This window comes from Rhinoraja longicauda, chromosome 12, assembly GCF_053455715.1.
Source record: "Rhinoraja longicauda isolate Sanriku21f chromosome 12, sRhiLon1.1, whole genome shotgun sequence".
Classification (NCBI taxonomy): domain Eukaryota; kingdom Metazoa; phylum Chordata; class Chondrichthyes; order Rajiformes; family Arhynchobatidae; genus Rhinoraja; species Rhinoraja longicauda.
The window spans coordinates 11,738,104-11,757,222 of NC_135964.1; the positions used below are offsets into that span (position 1 = coordinate 11,738,104).

General features: G+C 46.1%; 1 protein-coding gene across 5 annotated transcripts in view; it reads right to left on the reverse strand.

The window, feature by feature from the left end:
- LOC144598708 (uncharacterized) overlaps positions 1 to 19,119 on the reverse strand; it is a 62,278-nt gene that overhangs the window by 30,644 nt on the left and 12,515 nt on the right. For 3 of the 5 annotated variants that reach the window (XM_078409029.1, XM_078409027.1, XM_078409024.1), the window contains exon 1: positions 5,267 to 5,399. The exons of 1 other annotated variant lie outside the window; for it this stretch is intronic. The gene's annotated coding sequence lies outside the window, so the exon portion shown is untranslated. Of the gene's footprint in view, positions 1 to 5,084; positions 5,107 to 5,266; positions 5,400 to 19,119 lie in introns of those variants that run through there. One more of the 5 variants, XM_078409028.1, reaches the window with a different exon arrangement.

Here is a 19,119-nt window from a genome sequence, read left to right on the forward strand (position 1 = left end):
GAGTTTCCGTATATAGATGTTGTTATAGTACCTGCCTCAACTACCTCCTCTGGTAACTTGTTCCACATACCCACCACCTTCTGTGTGGAAAAAGCTTCCCTCTCACCTTAAACCTGTGCCATCATGATTCATCTGTAAGCGTGCTGATAAATGCTGCGAGCTAACATGGCATACAAGTAAATATTATAAAATAAATTAAATGACATTGTCTTTACACAGTTCAAAATTAGAAATTAAGTAACAATTTAACAACCACAAAATTAACATTTCCAAAAAGTTATGCTTGCAAACAGCAGTGGCTTCTCCAATTATCAAAAATAACACATTTTTAAGAGGGACTTACAACAACATTCATTTCCCCAGAGACTCTTTTACATGTTTCAGCTGTGAGCTAATCAGTAAATACCATCAGTCATTGTTCGATCAGCTAACAGGAAACACACTTACTTCCAATAGAAGGTCATCAACCTAAAATATTACTCTAGTTCTCTTTGCAAATGCTGCTTGTTGAGTATTTCCTTTAAAAAAAAATCTTGGCCTCACATTGGTTCAAATTGTTTGCAACATATTTTGGACTTGCTGCTGACCACCAGCCAAAATAGCAGATTGAAGCAATTTCAAGTGTAATTTGTAGAATGATAGCAGAGTAGCCAATCATTCAACCCCCTCACATTTGGCAATCTGATAGCCAGCCTATGAAAAACAGGACTGTCATTTCGTGTTTGACTGCATTAAGCACAAAATAGCAGTCATGTGTATTAAGATGGTATATTTAAACTTGAATTATTTTTGGGGGGCAGAGAGCATGATCTAAGGTAATGCGAGAAAGAACAGGGTGAGGTGAGATGAAATTAATTTTATAATACTGTGAATTGTTCAAATCTTATACACATTAGTTAAAAGGGTATTGGTCACTTTTACAGGTATGTTGAATATACTTATGATAAGGAGAACCTTATATGGCTCTTGGAAAAGAGCAGAATAATATAATTAATTGGATAACTTGGATAACAAAGAGCTTGCAGAGACACAATGCTTTGAATGGGCCTATCGTAAACTAGCAGAGAATAAATAGTAGAACATGATGGATTCATTAATTATGGGCTTTATTAATTAATTCTGAAGTGGTTACATAAATTACAACAGAAAATGCCGGAAACACTCAGCAAGTTAGGCGGCATCTGATCTGCAGTGTGTTTCTAAAACCTCTTGCTTTTGTTTGAGAATTTCCAGCAACTGCGAGTTTTTAAAATTATTTTTACACCTTGAATTAAAAACATGTTCAATTACATCAAGGGAAATAATTCCCATTCACTCAACTAAAAATAATGCTACAGTCTTCGATTATGGCTCAATAGCTAGAGTTCTTGAGGGAGAAAAGTGATGCAAAAGAATGTAAATGAGAAAGAAAAAGTGAAATATTCAGACTCATCAGAACAACAGGATAGGAATATACATTGAACAAATGGAATTGTTGTGTTAGCATTTGGACAGACTCAGCAAATATTGAGCAAGACATAAAATGATGGAGGAACTCAGCAGGTCAGGAAGCATCTGAGGCGGGAATGGACAAAAAATCCTCCCTTCTTCAGATTGATTGGGATCAGGGAATATTTCTTTGCACAATGGGGTTAGGAAATCTTAGTTACAGTCAAGTCTGATTTATAGAAGAAAAAAATGAAATATCATTAAGAATGGTAAAATTAGTTTTAAGAGACTTTTTAACTGAACATATTGTGAAATGAGAGTTGTGTAAAGTAATAATCTACAAGTAAAATACTGCTAATACTCATGAAAATCTTTCAAAGGGATAAATCTAAAGAGATTGGACATATCTGCAAACCAATGAAGAGGCACTCTAATGTAAAGGTTTGCACCATTTCTTACAATAACTTGTTCATGTCAGGAGATGATGTTCAAATACCAATCCCATTCCTTCTCTCCTAGATGCTGCCTGACCTGCTGAGTTACTCCAGCATTTTGTGATACCTTCAAACGCCGACTGTAATGTGATATACACATACTGAAATGTGCTTGATATTCATAACGTCTCCTCTGCCCGATTCAAACAGCAATTTGTACTTTATATGAATGGGATAAGAATATTTATGTTTTAAGAATATGGCTGGTTAGAACTTCAAGGTGTCCGGTATGAGAATCAATCGGCTTATTATTCCTTCTGCATTGTCTAGAAATACCAACCCGTGTAACCCGAAATTACAGTGAAAGTATTACACTATGTTGAGCAGATTATTTTCTCTAGAGGTGCCAGTGAAATAGTTTTGCGGTTAGGTTGGAACAAGAAACCAAGGCTGGTTTCAACTTGTCTGCAGAATCCTTCCTCCTCACTATCTTTGGTTCTACCACTGACTATGGAATCTGCGTTTCCGCTCTGCACAACCTTTTCCCATATCTTCCACGGCAGAAGCAACTTTTCTAAAAAGTCCATACTAAGGCAGAGTCGGTGGATCAATTAAGAAAAATGCAGCGCATCTACTAATGCTCTTAATTTTCCTAAAATATATTGCCGTGCCTCCATCCCGATCACTACAAGAACCAGAAGCGTTGCTGTAGCACCTTTCTTCCTTCATTTGCCTATATGCCCTTTTTGCAGTAATCTTTCTTGGAAAACGGAGGCCATGCCATGCACTCAAAAAATAAAGTGCTAGAGGAACTCAGCGAGGAAAAACTTTTTCAGTCAGAGAGAGTTGTGAATCTGTGGAATTCTCTGCCTCAGAAGGCAGTGGAGGCCAATTCTCTGAATGCATTCAAGAGAGAGCTAGATAGAGCTCTTAAGGATAGCGGAGTCAGGGGGTATGGGGAGAAGGCAGGAACGGGGTACTGATTGAGAATGATCAGCCATGATCACATTGAATGGCGATGCTGGCTCGAAGGGCCGAATGGCCTCCTCCTGCACTTATTGTCTATTGTTTATTGTCACGAGGAATTTTAGAACGGAATAAACAGACAATGTTTCGGGTCAGGTCCCTTCATCAGTCTTGGCATCACGTTCAGCATTGACCTTGTGGGCCGAAGGGCCTGTTCGTGTGCCGTACTGTTCTATGGTCTATTAATTGTCCATTCCTCCATAGATATTGCCTGACCCGCTGAGAGGAAGAAATAGATCAGCCGTGATCGAATGGCGGAGCAGACTCGATGGGCCGAATGGACTAATTCTGCTCCTGCGTCTTATGTGTCGATGCGTGTTTATATTATAAAAGCTCCATTCAAGCCAGCTCCAAAGTTTAATACGATACAATAATAAAATGAACAGATGTAATCATTTCCTGAAATGTCGCCCATCCTATTCAAGCCAGTTCTTACAATGTTGTTGAAACGTGTGGGCGATTAAGAGCAAGAAACCACAACTGTGGAGCAAGCAGCAATACTTTACAATGACAGTAACAAGCTGGAACCCCACGGCCCAGATGGCCATTGCTCACATGCCCAAGTAATCAACGCCAACAAACGATATATCAACATGCAGCGTTGCTGAAATGTCCACCAAATGCTCAACCAGTGTTGGGATACGCGCACCTTTTAGCAGCACTCACTCAGTGACACGGAGGGATCGATCGCTGGCTCCCTGAACGTTTCCAACCAGCCCAACCCTTCGCTGACCCTGCTGAGATTCCGCACATTCAGCACAGCTCAGCTCGCATCGATGTGAACAGGCAGCATCACACCAATCTCGCCACTGTCAACCCAGCAATCAAACCACTGGAAGCAACAGGACAAAGAGAGATAGATTGCTCCCCACTCATTCCACGGCATACCGATATGATCCATGAATTACTCCTTCATTGGGATATCGCTGTTAACAGTTTCCATTCGGTGGAAGGAATGCACAGGACATATGCAGAAATACATCTTGAATTTAACAGGGAGGTGACTAGACAGAGTTCGACATCATCCGACACTAACACGAGGAACCTATCCTAATTTCAAATAGAAATTATTGACAGAATTACTTTCCTTCATAAACTTCCATATAAATTTATGCTCGAATTGTCCCGGCGATGTTTTAATTGCAAGCTATCTTCGCTTACTATCTATCTATTTTTACTTGCAATGATGTAGTATGATTTCACTGGTAGGTCTGCGGGGTGTTTGAACACATTGCAGAGTCATGGAGTTGTACAGCACGGAAACAGGCCCTTCTGCCCACTCTGTCCAGACTGACCAAAGTGGGCTCCACCCATCTGCCCGCACTCGGCTTCTGAACGCTTCGTATCCACGTGCCTGTCCAGATTGTGTTGTTTGGTTATACTCCCTAGGGGCCTTACCAGTTCATACATGATGTGTTTTATCCGTGTCATTGTAAAGGCAGAAGAATAAATCGCAGAGAGTCGTGTTTCAGACAACCTATCTACGCGACTCCTAACTTCGCATCCACTTTTAAGTATGATGGGGAAAAAAGTTGCCGACTGAAGATTTGCACGTAGCAGCTCTAGTGAATCTCAGCAGTCTGGACAGTAAGACGTGGTTTCACATGTAACTTATACTGAGGACAGTTTAAAAATAAACAATGTGCCCTGGGGAGAATACCGACTCTTTCTACACGATCACTGGTTTCGACATGCACAAGCAGAGTGGAGTTGAAACTCCAGCAGCAATGAAACTCCTGCAATGAAACTCCAGCAATGAAACTCCAGCAGCAATGAAACTCCTGCAATGAAACTCCAGCAATGAAACCCCAACAGACATTCTCGGCCATGCGGATCTCGCAATGTTCCTACCACTTTTATCTTACCTCCCCACTCCCCGGTTCTTTCAAACAACGTGTCTGTGCTCAGGCTTGCTCTGGAGAACGTGATCTCTCTCTCAGACCGCAAACTCGGCGTCTGTCAGGACACACATCCCACCCGCGCTCAGAGCCGCGCACAACAACTTGTGGTCAGACTCATCAGACCCAACGGGCAAGTCTACCTTCAGACACGAGGGGGGCTTCGAGCTTTTTTTTAAAACAGTCACCTCCCGAACAGCCTGGCTCCACATATATCAATCACTCCTCTGCAAAATGCATCTGGTGTTGGGATGACACCGTGCTTGACTTGAAGCGGGGTCGCTCGCCCAGCACTGACCAGTAAACACGCAGCTGACCGACCCTTCCTCAGCAGTGTGTGCATGTCAAATTCCAAACCCAGAGTAAAGTGGCTTTTGATCAGAACTGTTACTCCACCCGCGGCAATGCGTACAGTTGTCACTCCACGAAATAAACATCTTTAAAAGTTTGCCTCGCTTTTTTGAATCTTGTCCACCTCACCTGGTATTGACGCTAGCTGTATTTACCGGCCCCCACGGTCAACAATACATAACAGAGACGTTTTTTAAATAATATTCCAATGAAGTCTGTTTGACGTTGTTTCAGCCGTGGCCTTTTCTCGGTGGTAGTTGCTTCCACAGTGAGTGGGAATGATTGATGTCAAAGTTTCAATGCACTCTGTCGCTGAGCACTTCCTCTTTTCGGTTTTGACTCGGGAGGTTCGGTTGTTTTTTTACGCTGGAAGGAAGCCATGGAACGGAAACTACTCAGAGTTGAGGCCGTTAGAAGGAAATGCGCTCTGTAAAGATAAATTGAGATGATCGAGAGACTGGAGTCATTGGCCTTCGGTCACTGGCGAAGACACAGCAGCGCACAGGCTGTTATTGAATTTATTAGAAATATCATTGGCAAATGAAGGAAAAAGATATCAGTGCAAAATTGGAATTATATCCCAGAGAAATAGAAACCATCTCAAGAACGTTTGTCTCATGGCTGTGAGCATTTGGGGATTGATATCCTTGTTGCCCTTGATGTAGGTTTTACTTCAATCATAGACACTCATTTTGATGAGCGACGCTCCTTTTAACTTGCTTACACCTTGACCCTGGGATGGAGGACATTTTGATCAGTGTTGAGATCGGTATTGTTTGTGAAATACATGGATGACTTGAATGAAAGTATAGATGGGTTGGCTAATACGTTTGCAGACAAACACAAATTGGTGGAGTTGGGATGTCAAGGATACAGCGAGAAACGGATCAGCTGCACACAGGGGAGGAGAAGTGGAAGATAGTGTTTGATCAGACACATTGTGAGGTGTTGCACCTTGGAGGTGAAATGTAAGCGGAAAGTATAGTCAATGGCAGGACCATTAATACCATTGATGCACACAGGAATCTTGAGGTCCAAGTCTATAGCTTATTGGAAGTAGCAAGACAAGTGGTAAATAAGGCATATGGTATGCTTGCCTTTATTGGTTCAGGCATTGAGTATAAGAGTCAAGAAGTATAATGTTGTAGCTTTATAAAACTTTAGTTCCGCCACGTTTGGAGTATTGCATGCAGATCGCTTAATTACAGAAAGGATGTGAAGGCTTTGGAGAGGGTGCAGAAGAGCTATAACAGAATGCTGCCTGGATTGGAGGATATTAGCTAATCAGGAGAGGTTGGACAAACCTGGATTGTTTTCTCTGAGGGAAGACCTGACAGAAGTATATAAAGTTCTAAGAAGCATAGATAAGGTAGACAGCCAGGATTATTTTCTCAGGGTGGAAATGTCAAATACCAGTGGACATAGTTTTAAAATCAGAGGGGTAAAGTTTAAAGGAGATGTGCAGGGCAACTTTTTTTTTACACAGAGTGGTGGGTGCCGGAATGTGTTACTACGTGTGGCGTTAGAAATAGATACAGTTCTGGCAATTAAGAGATACTAGACCAAGTGGACCCGTTGGGCCCAAACCTCTCCTGCATTGGTGCAGCACCCTCTCCTCCCCCACTCGCCCCTGTCCCTCCCCCTCCCCTCCCCTCTCTCCCCTCCCCTCCCCTCCCTCCCCTCCCCCCTCCCTCCTCCCTCCTCTTCCCCTCTCCCCTCCCCCCATCCCCTCACCCCCTCCCCTCTCCCTTTCCCCCCTCCCCCTCAACCCCCTTATCCTTCCTCCTCGCCCCTCCCTCCCCCCTCCGTAGGAGATAGATTTAAACTTTAAAATGTGAATAACTTTAAAAATATAACACCGATTTCAAGGAAACCTCTTCCATTAGCATCAAAGGAACGACGATGAGTAAGGTGGGCCTAAAATTGTCGCACTATCGTCTACCATTTTGGAGGTAGTTTAGGAACAAACAAACAAACAAACGAGAGTTTTAGTAGAGAGATGTGGATATGCAGGGATTGGAAGCGTTTGGAGCACATGCAGTCAGAAGGGAATAGTTTGGTATTGTGCTTGTCAAACATTCTGTGCCAAGGGGCCTGTTCCAATGCTCTACTATTGTATAGTCCGTGACACCAAATGTAATGTCCCGTCATATCTGTTAGTCTTGTGTCATGTTCTGTGTTTAGATTCTCATTTCAGGTCCCTTGACTTCCTGCCATTGTAATTGTCAGCCCCGCCTTGATTGTTTCCACCTGTGTGCCCTTACCTCATGTATATATAGTCCACGCCTCCCTTTGTCCTGTGCCAGTTCGTATTGGGATTCATGTGCTCTCGGTCGTAGCATAGCTAGCAAGTAATTTTTGTAACTAATGTTTTTGTAGCTGAGTAAGTTTAGAGTTTTTGGTTCGAATCGCAGTGTTCTTTAATGTGAAAATTAAAGAACGCCTTTATTTTCTCCAAATTGACTCTTGTGTGTGAGTCGTGCGTTTGAGTCCATTTCCTGTGTGCCCCAGAGCATAACAGAACGAACTGGCCATAATATGGACTCAGCCGACTCTAAGATTTGGAAATCAGCTCTTGCCAACCAGGGCACTAAGATCCAGCACCAGGAGGAGCAGCTGCGCTCAGTCAGTCACGGGGTGCGCGAGCTGAACGATAGACAAGGCGAGTTCCAGTCAGCAGTGACGACCCAGATTAACCACCTCGCTGTACAACTCCATCAGGTTCTGGCTCGTCTCGACCCAACCTCGGCAGCTTCTCCACTGGCTCACGTTGAACCTTCAGCCGGCCATCCGCCCGCTGTTCCGGCCACGCCTGCGAACCCCACGCTGATTCTATGCCTGGCTTCACCAGATAAGTTCTCTGGAGACTCGGAGAATTGTAGATCATTCCTTGTACAATGTGATCTCCACTTCAAGCATAACCCTGCACACTTCCCCTCAGACCAGGCCAGGGTAGCATTTATTGTGTCCCATTTGACGGGACGAGCCGCAGCATAGGCCACTGCGGAGTGGTCTCGGGGCTCCACAGTCTGTCAGGATCTAGACCTCTTCCAAAGAACATTTAGCAGTATTTTTGATCACACTTCCTCTGCTAAGGAAGCTTCCCGAGTCTTACTGCAGTTAAAACAGAACACTCGCCCAGTGATAGACTATGCCATTGACTTCTGAACCCTTGCAACAGACAGTGGGTGGAATATGCCTGCACAAGTGGAGGCATTCATGAATGGGTTGTCGGAGGCTATAAAGGACAGACTTTCACCTTTTGAGTTACCCAGTGATCTAGAGACATTAATTACCAGGGCTATTCGTGTCGATAACAGGATAAAGGAAAAGGAAAGACACCAGGCTGCTGATCGTCCTCCCAATCACCAGGGGCGCTCCTCCGGGTCCTTCACACCGAAGAAGTCATCGTTCCCTGTCCATCGCTGGCCGGAGAAAACAGCGTCCTCTCAGCCGTCGGAGGAACCCATGCAGCTAGGACGAACCAGGCTGACTCCGGAGCAGCGACAGCGCCGCCTGAAGGACGGAGCCTGCTTTTACTGCGGTCAACAAGGACACCGTCTGGCCGACTGCTCGGTAAAAGGGGTGGCTCACCAGTGAAAAGGAGGACACTGGTGAGCCAATTCCCCGTTTCGGACTTACCTCCTCGACCTCTGACACAGGCCACCCTCACTCTGAATCAGCAAATTGTGACTCGGGGGGTTTTGATCGACTCCGGAGCCGACGAGAGACTCATAGACTGGACTCTAGCTCGATCGTGTAAGGTTAAATCTGTGCCCTTGTTGCAACCTATTGTGGCGAGCGCTTTAGATGGATGTCAGTTGTTTGAGATAACTCATCGTACTGAACCTGTCAAAGTCATGTGCAATGCTAACCATGTGGAGATAATGTCTTTTCACTTGTTTGACTCAGCTCAACATCCCTTGGTCTTTGGTTTCCCTTGGCTGCAGAAACACAATCCTCAGATTGATTGGCGATCTGGTAAGATCAGACGATGGGGGGTTGAGTGCACACAATCATGTCTTGTTGAACCAGTGAACAAAGGGGTGAGTTACGGGAAGATCGAGGCGGTTTTGGGAATAAATGTTCTTAAATCTGAACAAATAAAGATTTCTAATGATGATGATGACTATCCCGATCTGTCGAAGGTTCCACCATGTTACCATGAACTGAAGGAGGTGTTCAACAAGTCCAGGGCCACCACCCTACCTCCTCATCGACCTTTCGACTGCGCTATCAACCTGCTGCCGGGGGCCCCTATTCCCAAGGGGCGACTGTACTCCATATCCGGCCCCGAGAGGAAGGCGATGGATGAGTACATTGAGTCCTCCCTGAGGACAGGCATTATTCGCCCGTCCTCCTCGGCAGCAGGCGCGGGGTTTTTCTTTGTGGGCAAGAAAGATGGGTCACTTCGTCCCTGCATAGATTATAGCTTCCTAAACGAGATTATGATCAAGAATCGTTACCCACTTCCTTTGATGTCTTCTGCTTTTGAACTGTTGCACAAAGCCAAAGTATTCACTAAACTAGACTTAAGGAATGCATACCATCTAGTGAGAATCAGAGACGGGGATGAGTGGAAAACTGGGTTTAACACCCCTAACGGGCATTACGAGTATTTGGTGATGCCGTTCGGGTTAACCAATGCCCCCGCAGTCTTCCAAGCTTTTATGAACGAGGTCCTCAGGGAATTTCTCAATGAGTGTGTTTTTGTCTACCTTGATGACATTCTTATCTTCTCTCCAGACATACAGTCTCATGAGCGTCATGTCAAGTGTGTGTTGCAGAAGCTCTTAGCTAACCGTCTGTATGTGAAGGCCGAGAAGTGCGACTTCCACGCAGACACAATGTCCTTTCTGGGCTACATTATATCGGCCGACCACATCCAGATGGACCCTGGTAAGGTCAGTGCGGTGGCCAATTGGCCCACCCCCACTAACAGAAAGAAGGTGCAACAGTTTCTCGGATTTGCAAACTTTTACAGACGTTTTATTAGAGACTTCAGTGCTGTTGCTGCTCCTCTGCACTCTCTCACGTCTTCCAAGACCCAGTTCCAATGGAATCCTCAGGCCGAAGCCGCCTTCCAGCGCCTCAAAACATTGTTCACCAACGCTCCTGTTCTGACCATCCCAGATCCCCAGAGACAGTTCATTGTGGAGGTGGATGCCTCCAACGAGGGGATTGGGGCGGTACTTTCCCAGAGAGCGGAGAAGGACAACCAGATTCATCCCTGCGCCTACCTGTCACGTAAGTTGACCCCCGCAGAAAAAAATTACGATGTCGGAAACAAAGAACTGCTGGCGGTCAGAGCCGCATTGGGGGAGTGGAGGCACTGGCTGGAGGGGGCCGAGCAGCCTTTTCTGGTATGGACAGATCACAAGAACCTGGAATACATCCGTAAAGCCAAGAGACTCAACTCTCGTCTGGCCAGATGGACTCTGTTTTTTAGTAGGTTCATCTTTTCTCTGTCTTACAGGCCCGGTTCCCAGATCACAAAACCAGACGCCCTGTCCCGACTTTATGACCCTGAACCTGATACCAGAGAACCCGAACCCATCCTGCCACTTAACCGTGTGGTAGGAGCGGTGTCTTGGCAGATCGAAACAGATGTGAAGCAGGCTAATGATGAGACTCCAGCACCGAGTGGCTGTCCTACTAACTTTGTTTGTTCCTGTGACATTGCATCCCCAGGTAATCCACTGGGCTCACACGTCCCTGCTCACATGCCATCCAGGTGCCAAGAGAACTGTTTTTGTGGTTAAACAGCGTTTTTGGTGGCCTTCACTTGAGAAGGATGTAGCTGAATATGTGGCTGCCTGCCCTGTCTGTGCAAGGAGCAAGCCCTCCAGACAAGCCCAAGCGGGCCTGCTGCACCCACTTTCAGTCCCTCAGAGGCCCTGGTCCCACATCTCCATTGACTTTGTTACTGGGTTGTCGGCCTCCAAAGGTAACACAACTGTGCTGACGGTGGTAGACCGATTTTCAAAGATGGTACATTTTATCGCTGTGGCCAAGCTCCCCTCTGCCAAAGAGACGGCAGAGGTAATGATGTCTCACATTTTCCGTATCCATGGTTTCCCTACAGACATTGTCTTGGACCGAGGTCCTCAGTTTATGTCCAAGTTTTGGAGTGAGTTTTGTTCCCTCATAGGTGCCACCGTCAGCCTGTCTTCTGGTTACCATCCGCAATCCAATGGCCAGACTGAGCGGATGAACCAGGAGCTCGAGACCTGCTTGCGCTGTCTGATCGCGCAGAACCAGACCACCTGGAGCGACCATCTCATCTGGGTCGAGTACGCACGCAACACGCTTCCTACGGCTGCCACGGGACTCACACCCTTCCAGTGTGCCTACGGCTACCAGCCCCCCTTGTTCTCGGCTTATGAGGGTGAGGTGACAGTGCCTTCTGCCCACGCCATGATCCGACGCTGTCGCCGAATCTGGGACGGAGCTCGGAGGGTTCTACTCCGGGGTCAGTCCCGGATGAAAGCGGCAGCCGACCGCCACCGCAGATCCGCTCCGCATTATCGCCCAGGCCAGAAGGTATGGCTGTCTACAAAGGACTTGCCACTTCACGTCCACGCCAGAAAGCTGGCTCCAAGGTTCGTGGGTCCATTTCCCATTTCGAAAGTCATTAACCCTGTTTCGGTCCGTCTACAACTCCCCAGGTCATTAAGGGTTCACCCTACATTCCACGTCAGCAAAATAAAACCGGTCAAGGAAAGTGCACTCGTGCCCGCCTCCAAGCCCCCTCCACCCCCCCCGGCTCGTCGACGGTGGTCCGGTCTACACAGTTAAGGCACTTCTTGCAGTCCGCAAGAGAGGTCGCGGTCGCCAGTTTCTGGTCGACTGGGAAGGCTACGGTCCTGAGGAGAGGTGCTGGATTCCTGCCAGCTTCATTTTGGACAAAACTTTGATCAAGGACTTTGACAAGACTCATCCTGACCAGCCTGGACCGTCAGGAGTCGGTCCTAAAGGGGGGGTACTGTAATGTCCCGTCAGATCTGTTAGTCTTGTGTCATGTTCTGTGTTTAGATTCTCATTTCAGGTCCCTTGACTTCCTGCCATTGTAATTGTCAGCCCCGCCTTGATTGTTTCCACCTGTGTGCCCTTACCTCATGTATATATAGTCCACGCCTCCCTTTGTCCTGTGCAAGTTCGTATTGTGATTCATGTGCTCTGATTCATGTGCTCTCGGTCGTAGTATAGCTAGTAAGTAATTTTTGTAACTAATGTTTTTGTAGCTGAGTAAGTTTAGAGTTTTTGGTTCGAATCGCAGTGTTCTTTAATGTGAAAATTAAAGAACGCCTTTATTTTCTCCAAATTTACTCTTGTGTGTGAGTCGTGCGTTTGAGTCCAGTTCCTGTGTGCCCCAGAGCATAACACCAAATGCTAATTAAAAATTCCTTTCTTTAAACCAAGATGTAGAAATTTAATTGCTTGATTCCCGTTAACATTGGAATCTCTTGTACTGAAGCCTTAAGTCCTTCACCACCAGGTTCAGGAACAGCCACTTTCCTACAACTATCAGGTTCTTGAACCAACCTGCACAATCCTAAATTACAATTAAAACGCAATGTACACCAGAATAAGCGATCAACCAAGAAAACCAAGCCCAAAGCCAAAGTACTATCTAAACTGTATTGACCAACTTATGCTGAGGACAATAACTCCATATGCAATAAACAGCTACCTAATGTTAACATGCTCATTTTAAAAAAACTGATCGTGTAGATGCAAGTACATCATTGGGGCTATCAAGTGGGCACCTCCCTTCACTTTCATTGAGTTAGGCCCACGACACCTCGGGAAGGCTCAACAGTTAGTTCTGGAGTCCCAGACCAACCCCCCTCAATACCTGCCCTCACCACCAATGCCATCAGTATCTACTAAATAAGGGAAACTACAGACAATTAACTCACTCGTATCCTATCTTCCACTAACCCATCATTAAACTCGTAACATTAAACACAAATATCAACCCTGCATAAAACCGGGATACACTTACACAGAATACACTTACAAAGAAATACACACACTGCATGTTATACATTTCCTTTCTTCCCCCAACTGACACTATTTCACCACCAAATCCACCTACTGCCTGGCTCTGCTGTCTCTGACATCTGCTTTACGGCCTGACGCAAACTCTGTCCGCAAATTCCTAGCTCTCCAAATAGCGACGTGGTCGATCTCACTATGAAACCTCTACAACCCACCTCCACCGGACGTACTCTTGCTCTCCATCCTCGCTGCTCAACTGCTGCTGCAACTTTACATCTTTTCCTTTCATAAGCCTCATCCACTGTTCTCCCAAGGCACCATCAGTTCTATAAACTACACTATCCGTTGACTAACTGACCATAACACTATATCAGGCCCTAAACTAGTACAAATTATTTCCTGTGGAACAAGAAGCCTTCCTCCCAAATCTACCTGCATCTCCCAATCATTGGCTTGCCGTAACTGGCCTAACTCATACCTGTCTGAAAACTTCCTCTACCTTTCTCTCCTTCATGGACAAAATGAATCACTACTCTCAGTCCTGATACCTACAGAATTTACTTGTGCTCTCCTCCTGTCAATTGTTCAGCTATACATTTCAAGACCTGGATAACCAAGTATACCGACCCTGAGAAACACTGGTCCTACATCCTGACAATCCTACATCCTCAACATTGCTACCTCTGAACACAGGGGACATGCGGGGTCCCCACCAACCCATTGTTTGAGGTACTGCGGTGAGCCTCGGTGGTGGTGGGGCCTCGCAGTCGATGAGCGTGAGGGGGGAGGGGAAGCCAATAGGGACCCGGCTTGGGGGGACCGCCGTGAGGGATGGTGGGAGAACAAAGGGGGATCCAGTGTGGGGGAGGGAGAGAGGAGGGGGGGGCACTCTAGTTTAGAATCCTCTGTCCAGCGGATAAATCTGTGTTTGTTTGTTTGTTCATTTATTCCGGTGAAGACCTTGTGCACACGGCAGCCAGCCAACAGTTGCTTGTCTTTTTGTTTTTGTTTTCACTTTTAATTTCAAGTTTTTGTGTACCTTGTGTGTTGTGACTCTCGGCAGACCAATTTCCCTCCGGGGATGAATAAAGTTTATTGTATCGTATCGTGATGGCAGCACATCATAAATAGCCCTTATAAGAACATTTACACGACCCGCCTCCATGCACCACAGGTCCCTCCGGCTAAACCTACTCTTTTCTACACTATCCAGTTCATCCATGGTCCCTGCTTAACCTGACCTACTGCCCTTATACATCTCACTGCTTCCTCCTGACGATGTACCTCTACAACCAATTCCCTCTTCTCTGTTGGACCTGCCTTACTCCACACTGGTTTCCCTGTGCTGAGCCCTAGGCCTCCTTTCCCTTGCTGCACTCTACCAACAATGTCTGTATGCCTCGGAGCTGCTTGTGCTTCTACTGCCCGCTTTTGAGTTCCACTTCCTCTAGTTACACGGCACCAGATTACTAACTAAGGTATCCTTGGTCCCTGATAATTGCAACTCTAACCTCACCTTAGCACACTTAAACTCTTCTGTGAGGCTAAACAATGGTAAATGGAGAGTAACTTTCCCATATAAAGCCACATTACTAAGACATTGTGGAACTCCTAACCATTTTCTAATATATGAACAATCAAATTTCTCTACCCTATACACTAGAAATTGGCCCCTCATATACTGTCAATGGCCACATCAACCAAGGGAATAGCCCAAACTGCAAACACCACAACTTCAACTTGCCTGGAAGCCCTGACTTCTCTATCCTTTCTAACCCGTCAGTAACATCTTTTCTGAACCTGTTCAGTGTCGTCCAACTTCCTGTTATACCACCTATTCAAACTTTTACCTGGCTTCTCCATTCTAGACAGGGTTTTCGCCATCTACATAAAACCTTTTCTCTACTTTCCTCTTGGCAAAGAAATACTCCGTGACTGACTCGGCTTAATCTTCAATCTCGCCCATTTAAAATGATCATTTATCTTCTCTAATAACCTTCTTGTACAAGCTCCTGTTCTGGTCACCAAGGTCACATCATCCACATATTGGAGGAAGGCGCAGCCGCCCTGCCATCTCTCCCTGCCGACAACCCACCGTGATGCTCTAATCACGAACTCCATTGCCATTGGAAAAGCTAACGGGAAAATAGTCCACCCTGCCATAATGCCCATCTCGAGTCTCTGCCATGCTGTCGTGAAGGCTACCAAACTAAAGCACATTCGGACATCTTGGAAATATGCTTTCACTAAATTTACTATCGATCCTGGAACTCTAAAGAAATTAAAAGCACTCCACCTTGGACTATGTGGTACAGAGCCAAACGTATTTGCCAGGTCCAAAAACACAACATGCAAATCTCTTCTCTCGAGCTTGGCTGTCTGAATCTGATGCCATATTACATTAATGTGTTCAAAGCACCCTGGAAAACCCGGGATTCCTGCTTTCTGCACAGTCTGAAGAAGGGTCTCGACCCGAAACGTCACCCATTCCTTCTCTCCCGAGATGCTGCCTGACCTGCTGAGTTACTCCAGCATTTTGTGAATGTATCTATTAACCTGTTCTTTCCTAAATAACTTGCCAGCCTCTGTGCCACTATGCTAAAGAAAATCTTGCTTTCTACATTTAGGAGACGTACAGGCCAAAACTGATTTAACTCTGAAGACTTTCTCCTTGGAAATGAAAATTCTCACTGCTCTGCCAAACCCATGGTATGACCGGCTTCTCTCAAAATGTTCGCCTCCACAAGAATCTAAACATTTCAGGTGCACTTTTATTTCATCGGTAAGGGACTCCATTCGGCCCTGGGAACCCTTTGCACGCTTTATTACTGCTTTACACCCTGGTGGCTTAACATCTAACCTGCTCTATATCTCCTAAGGGTGGTACATCTGGAGGGAGACCCATTCCCCTATTATTTTCTGGATCTGAGTATGTCCTTTTAAAATATTCCTCTAACTCTTCCTTTGATACCTTCCTTAAATCCTACCTTGACAACGGAACGATTTATACTACCACAGACTTGTTTTTGTTTCTAATTGTTTTACAATAATATCTTTTTTTTCCTGTCTTCTTTCTTTTAGAAATTTTATGTGTAGTTTTAGTAAAAACTAGACCAAGTGGACCCGTTGGGCCCAAACCTCTCCTGTATTGGTGCAGCACCCTCTCCTCCCCTCCCCCCGGGGTGAAACTAGATCGGCAGCTGACCTACAAGCAACACCTTGAAGCTCTCCGTGCTAAAGTCTCGGCAGGGAACAACCTCCTGCGTTGCTTGGCCGGATCGTCATGGGGCGCCAGGACATCTACTCTTCGAACCAGTGCTCTTGCACTCGTGTACAGCGCCGCTGAGTACGCCGCCCCAGTATGGTGCCGCAGCGCTCATACCAGCAAGCTAGACGCCACCGTCAACGACACCATGCGGATCATCACTGGCTGCCTACGCCCTACTCCGACGGATCTCCTGCCGATGCTCGCAGGTATCACACCCGCCAAGCTTCGCCGAGAGTTCTTCGAGAGGCTGGTGTGCAAGGCCCCATCGGACGCCAAACATCCTTTGCACCACCTCGCCCAGGATTCACAGCAACTGGGACCTCAACCCCTGTCATCTCGTCCCCCTTTCTCCCGTCACGCAGCGACCCTCTGTGGCTCCAGTTTCAACATACTAGGAGCATGGAGAACCAATTGGGAACAGACATTGCCACCTCCTCAATTCACTGTCGCACCGAACACCACAGCCCCACCCGGCTCGGACATGCCCCGCAAAGAATGGGTCGCCATGAACCGGCTCCGCACAGGGGTCGGCCGGTTCAACGCCAACGTGCATCGTTGGGGGTTGCGTTCATCAGCAGCCTGAGTGTGTGGAGCAGACCAGCAAACAGCGCAGCACGTCATTTTCGACTGCACTGTCCTCCGTCCCCCTGGTGGAGGGGTAGACCTCACGGCCCTCGACAACAGCACATTGCTCTGGCTACAGCGCCTGGAGGGCGTTACATAATGTCTGCTGCCTCAATCGCAAGAAGTCCTCCCCCCCTCCCCGCTCCCCCTCCCCGCTCCCCCCTTCCCTCTCCCCCCTTCCTCTTCCCTCTCCCCCTCCCCCTCCCCGCTCCCCCCTTCCCTCTCCCCCCTTCCTCTTCCCTCTCCCCCTCCCCCTCCCTCCACACCCCCTCCCCTTCCCCTCCCCCCCACTCCATCCCCCTCAACCCCCCTTATCCTCCCCCCTCCCTCCTTCCCCCCTCCCTCCCTAGGAGGTAGATTTAAACTTTAAAATGTGAATAACTTAAAAAATATAACAACGATTTCAATGAAACCCCTTCCATTAGCACCAAAGGGACGACGGTGAATAAGGTGGGCCTAAAATTGTCACGCTATCTTGTACTGTTTTGGTTGTAGTTCAGGAACAAACAGCCAAACAAACGATAGCGTATAGATGCTTGTGTGTTTATTCGAGTATAAGGAAATCAGGAAAATAACTCAATCAGCGAATTAGAATGGCACAATGGGCCATGAAAAGTCCCTGGCAAGTCGGATTAAAGAGAATTCCTAGGCATTTTATACATAGATTGAAAAAAGAGGGTAATAGGACCACACAGGGATAAACAAAGATTTTCCGTTCATAGATATTTAATAGTTCAAGCCAATTTCTGGTATTTTCTTTGGAATATTCACTAGTACTTCCTTGTACAATTGAGTGGTGACATTTCTTTCCTTTTACAATTATTTAGTACCCATTTTTATTTCACTGAACCAACAACAAAAGCTGTAGTCGTGTTATTTTAACTTGAATCTCCATCCAATTGGATCACCAATTTTCCTGTTGAACTCAATCAGTAAGATATCATTGTGAGTGGTTGTATTAATAGTATTATGCTATTAGCAAACCAGTGCATGATTGGGGTAATTAAGCAGTAACTTTAAAGGGAATACATTTTGCTGAATGTTACGGCCAAAATGGAAAAAAATGCCTTACAGGTACGTTCAAAGCAGACATCCTGTGGCAGAAAAGCAAAGGACTGAATCTCAGTGTGTATTTATGATCTGACCATTTCCTCCAGCAGGAATTATAAATTGACTCTAAATGTGTGGAAATAAATTGGGAAACATGCTATTGAGCCTCAATATATGAATTATACATTGCCATGTGCCATTTCTAAAACATCTCCAACTTGCCATCGATTAAGCAAAAAACAAAGTGCTGTAGGAACTCAGTGGGTCAGGCTGCATCCGTGGAGGGAATGGGAATGTGACGTTTCGGGTCAGGAACCTTCTTCTGTCTGTGTGGAGTTTGTACCTTCTCCCTGTGACCGTGTGGGTTTTCTCCGGGCGCTCAGTTTCCCCCCACATCCTAAAGTCATGCAAGTTTGTAGGTTAATTGGCTTCTGTAAATTGCCCCTAGTGTGTTGGATGCAAAACTGGGATAACACAGAACAAGTGTTATCGATGATCAGTGTGGACTCGGTGGGCTGAAGGGCCGGTTTCCATGCTGTATCTCGAAACTAAACTCAATAACGAGTACTATGTTGTGAAATAACACAAACTGTATAATGAACATACTCATAATTATCTCCAAATTATACATATTATTAATCGTATATCATGTAAAGAAACATAGATAATAGGTGCAGGAGTAGGCCATTTGGCCCTTCAGGCCAGCACCACCATTCAATATGATCATGGCTGATCATCCAGAATCAGTACCCTGTTCCTGCTTTCTCCTCGTATCCCTTGATTCCATTAGCCCTAAGAGCTATATCCAACTCTCTCTTGAAAACATCCCGTGAATTGGCCTCCACTGCCTCCTGTGGCAGAGAATTTCACAGATTCACAACTCTCTGGGTGAAAAAGTTTTTCCTCATCTCAGTCCTAAATGGCCTACCACTTATTCTTAAACTGTGACCCCTGGTTCTGAATTCCCCCAACATCGGGAACATTTTTGCTGCATCTAGCCTGTCCATTCCAGTGAATACAAGCCCAGTCGATCCAT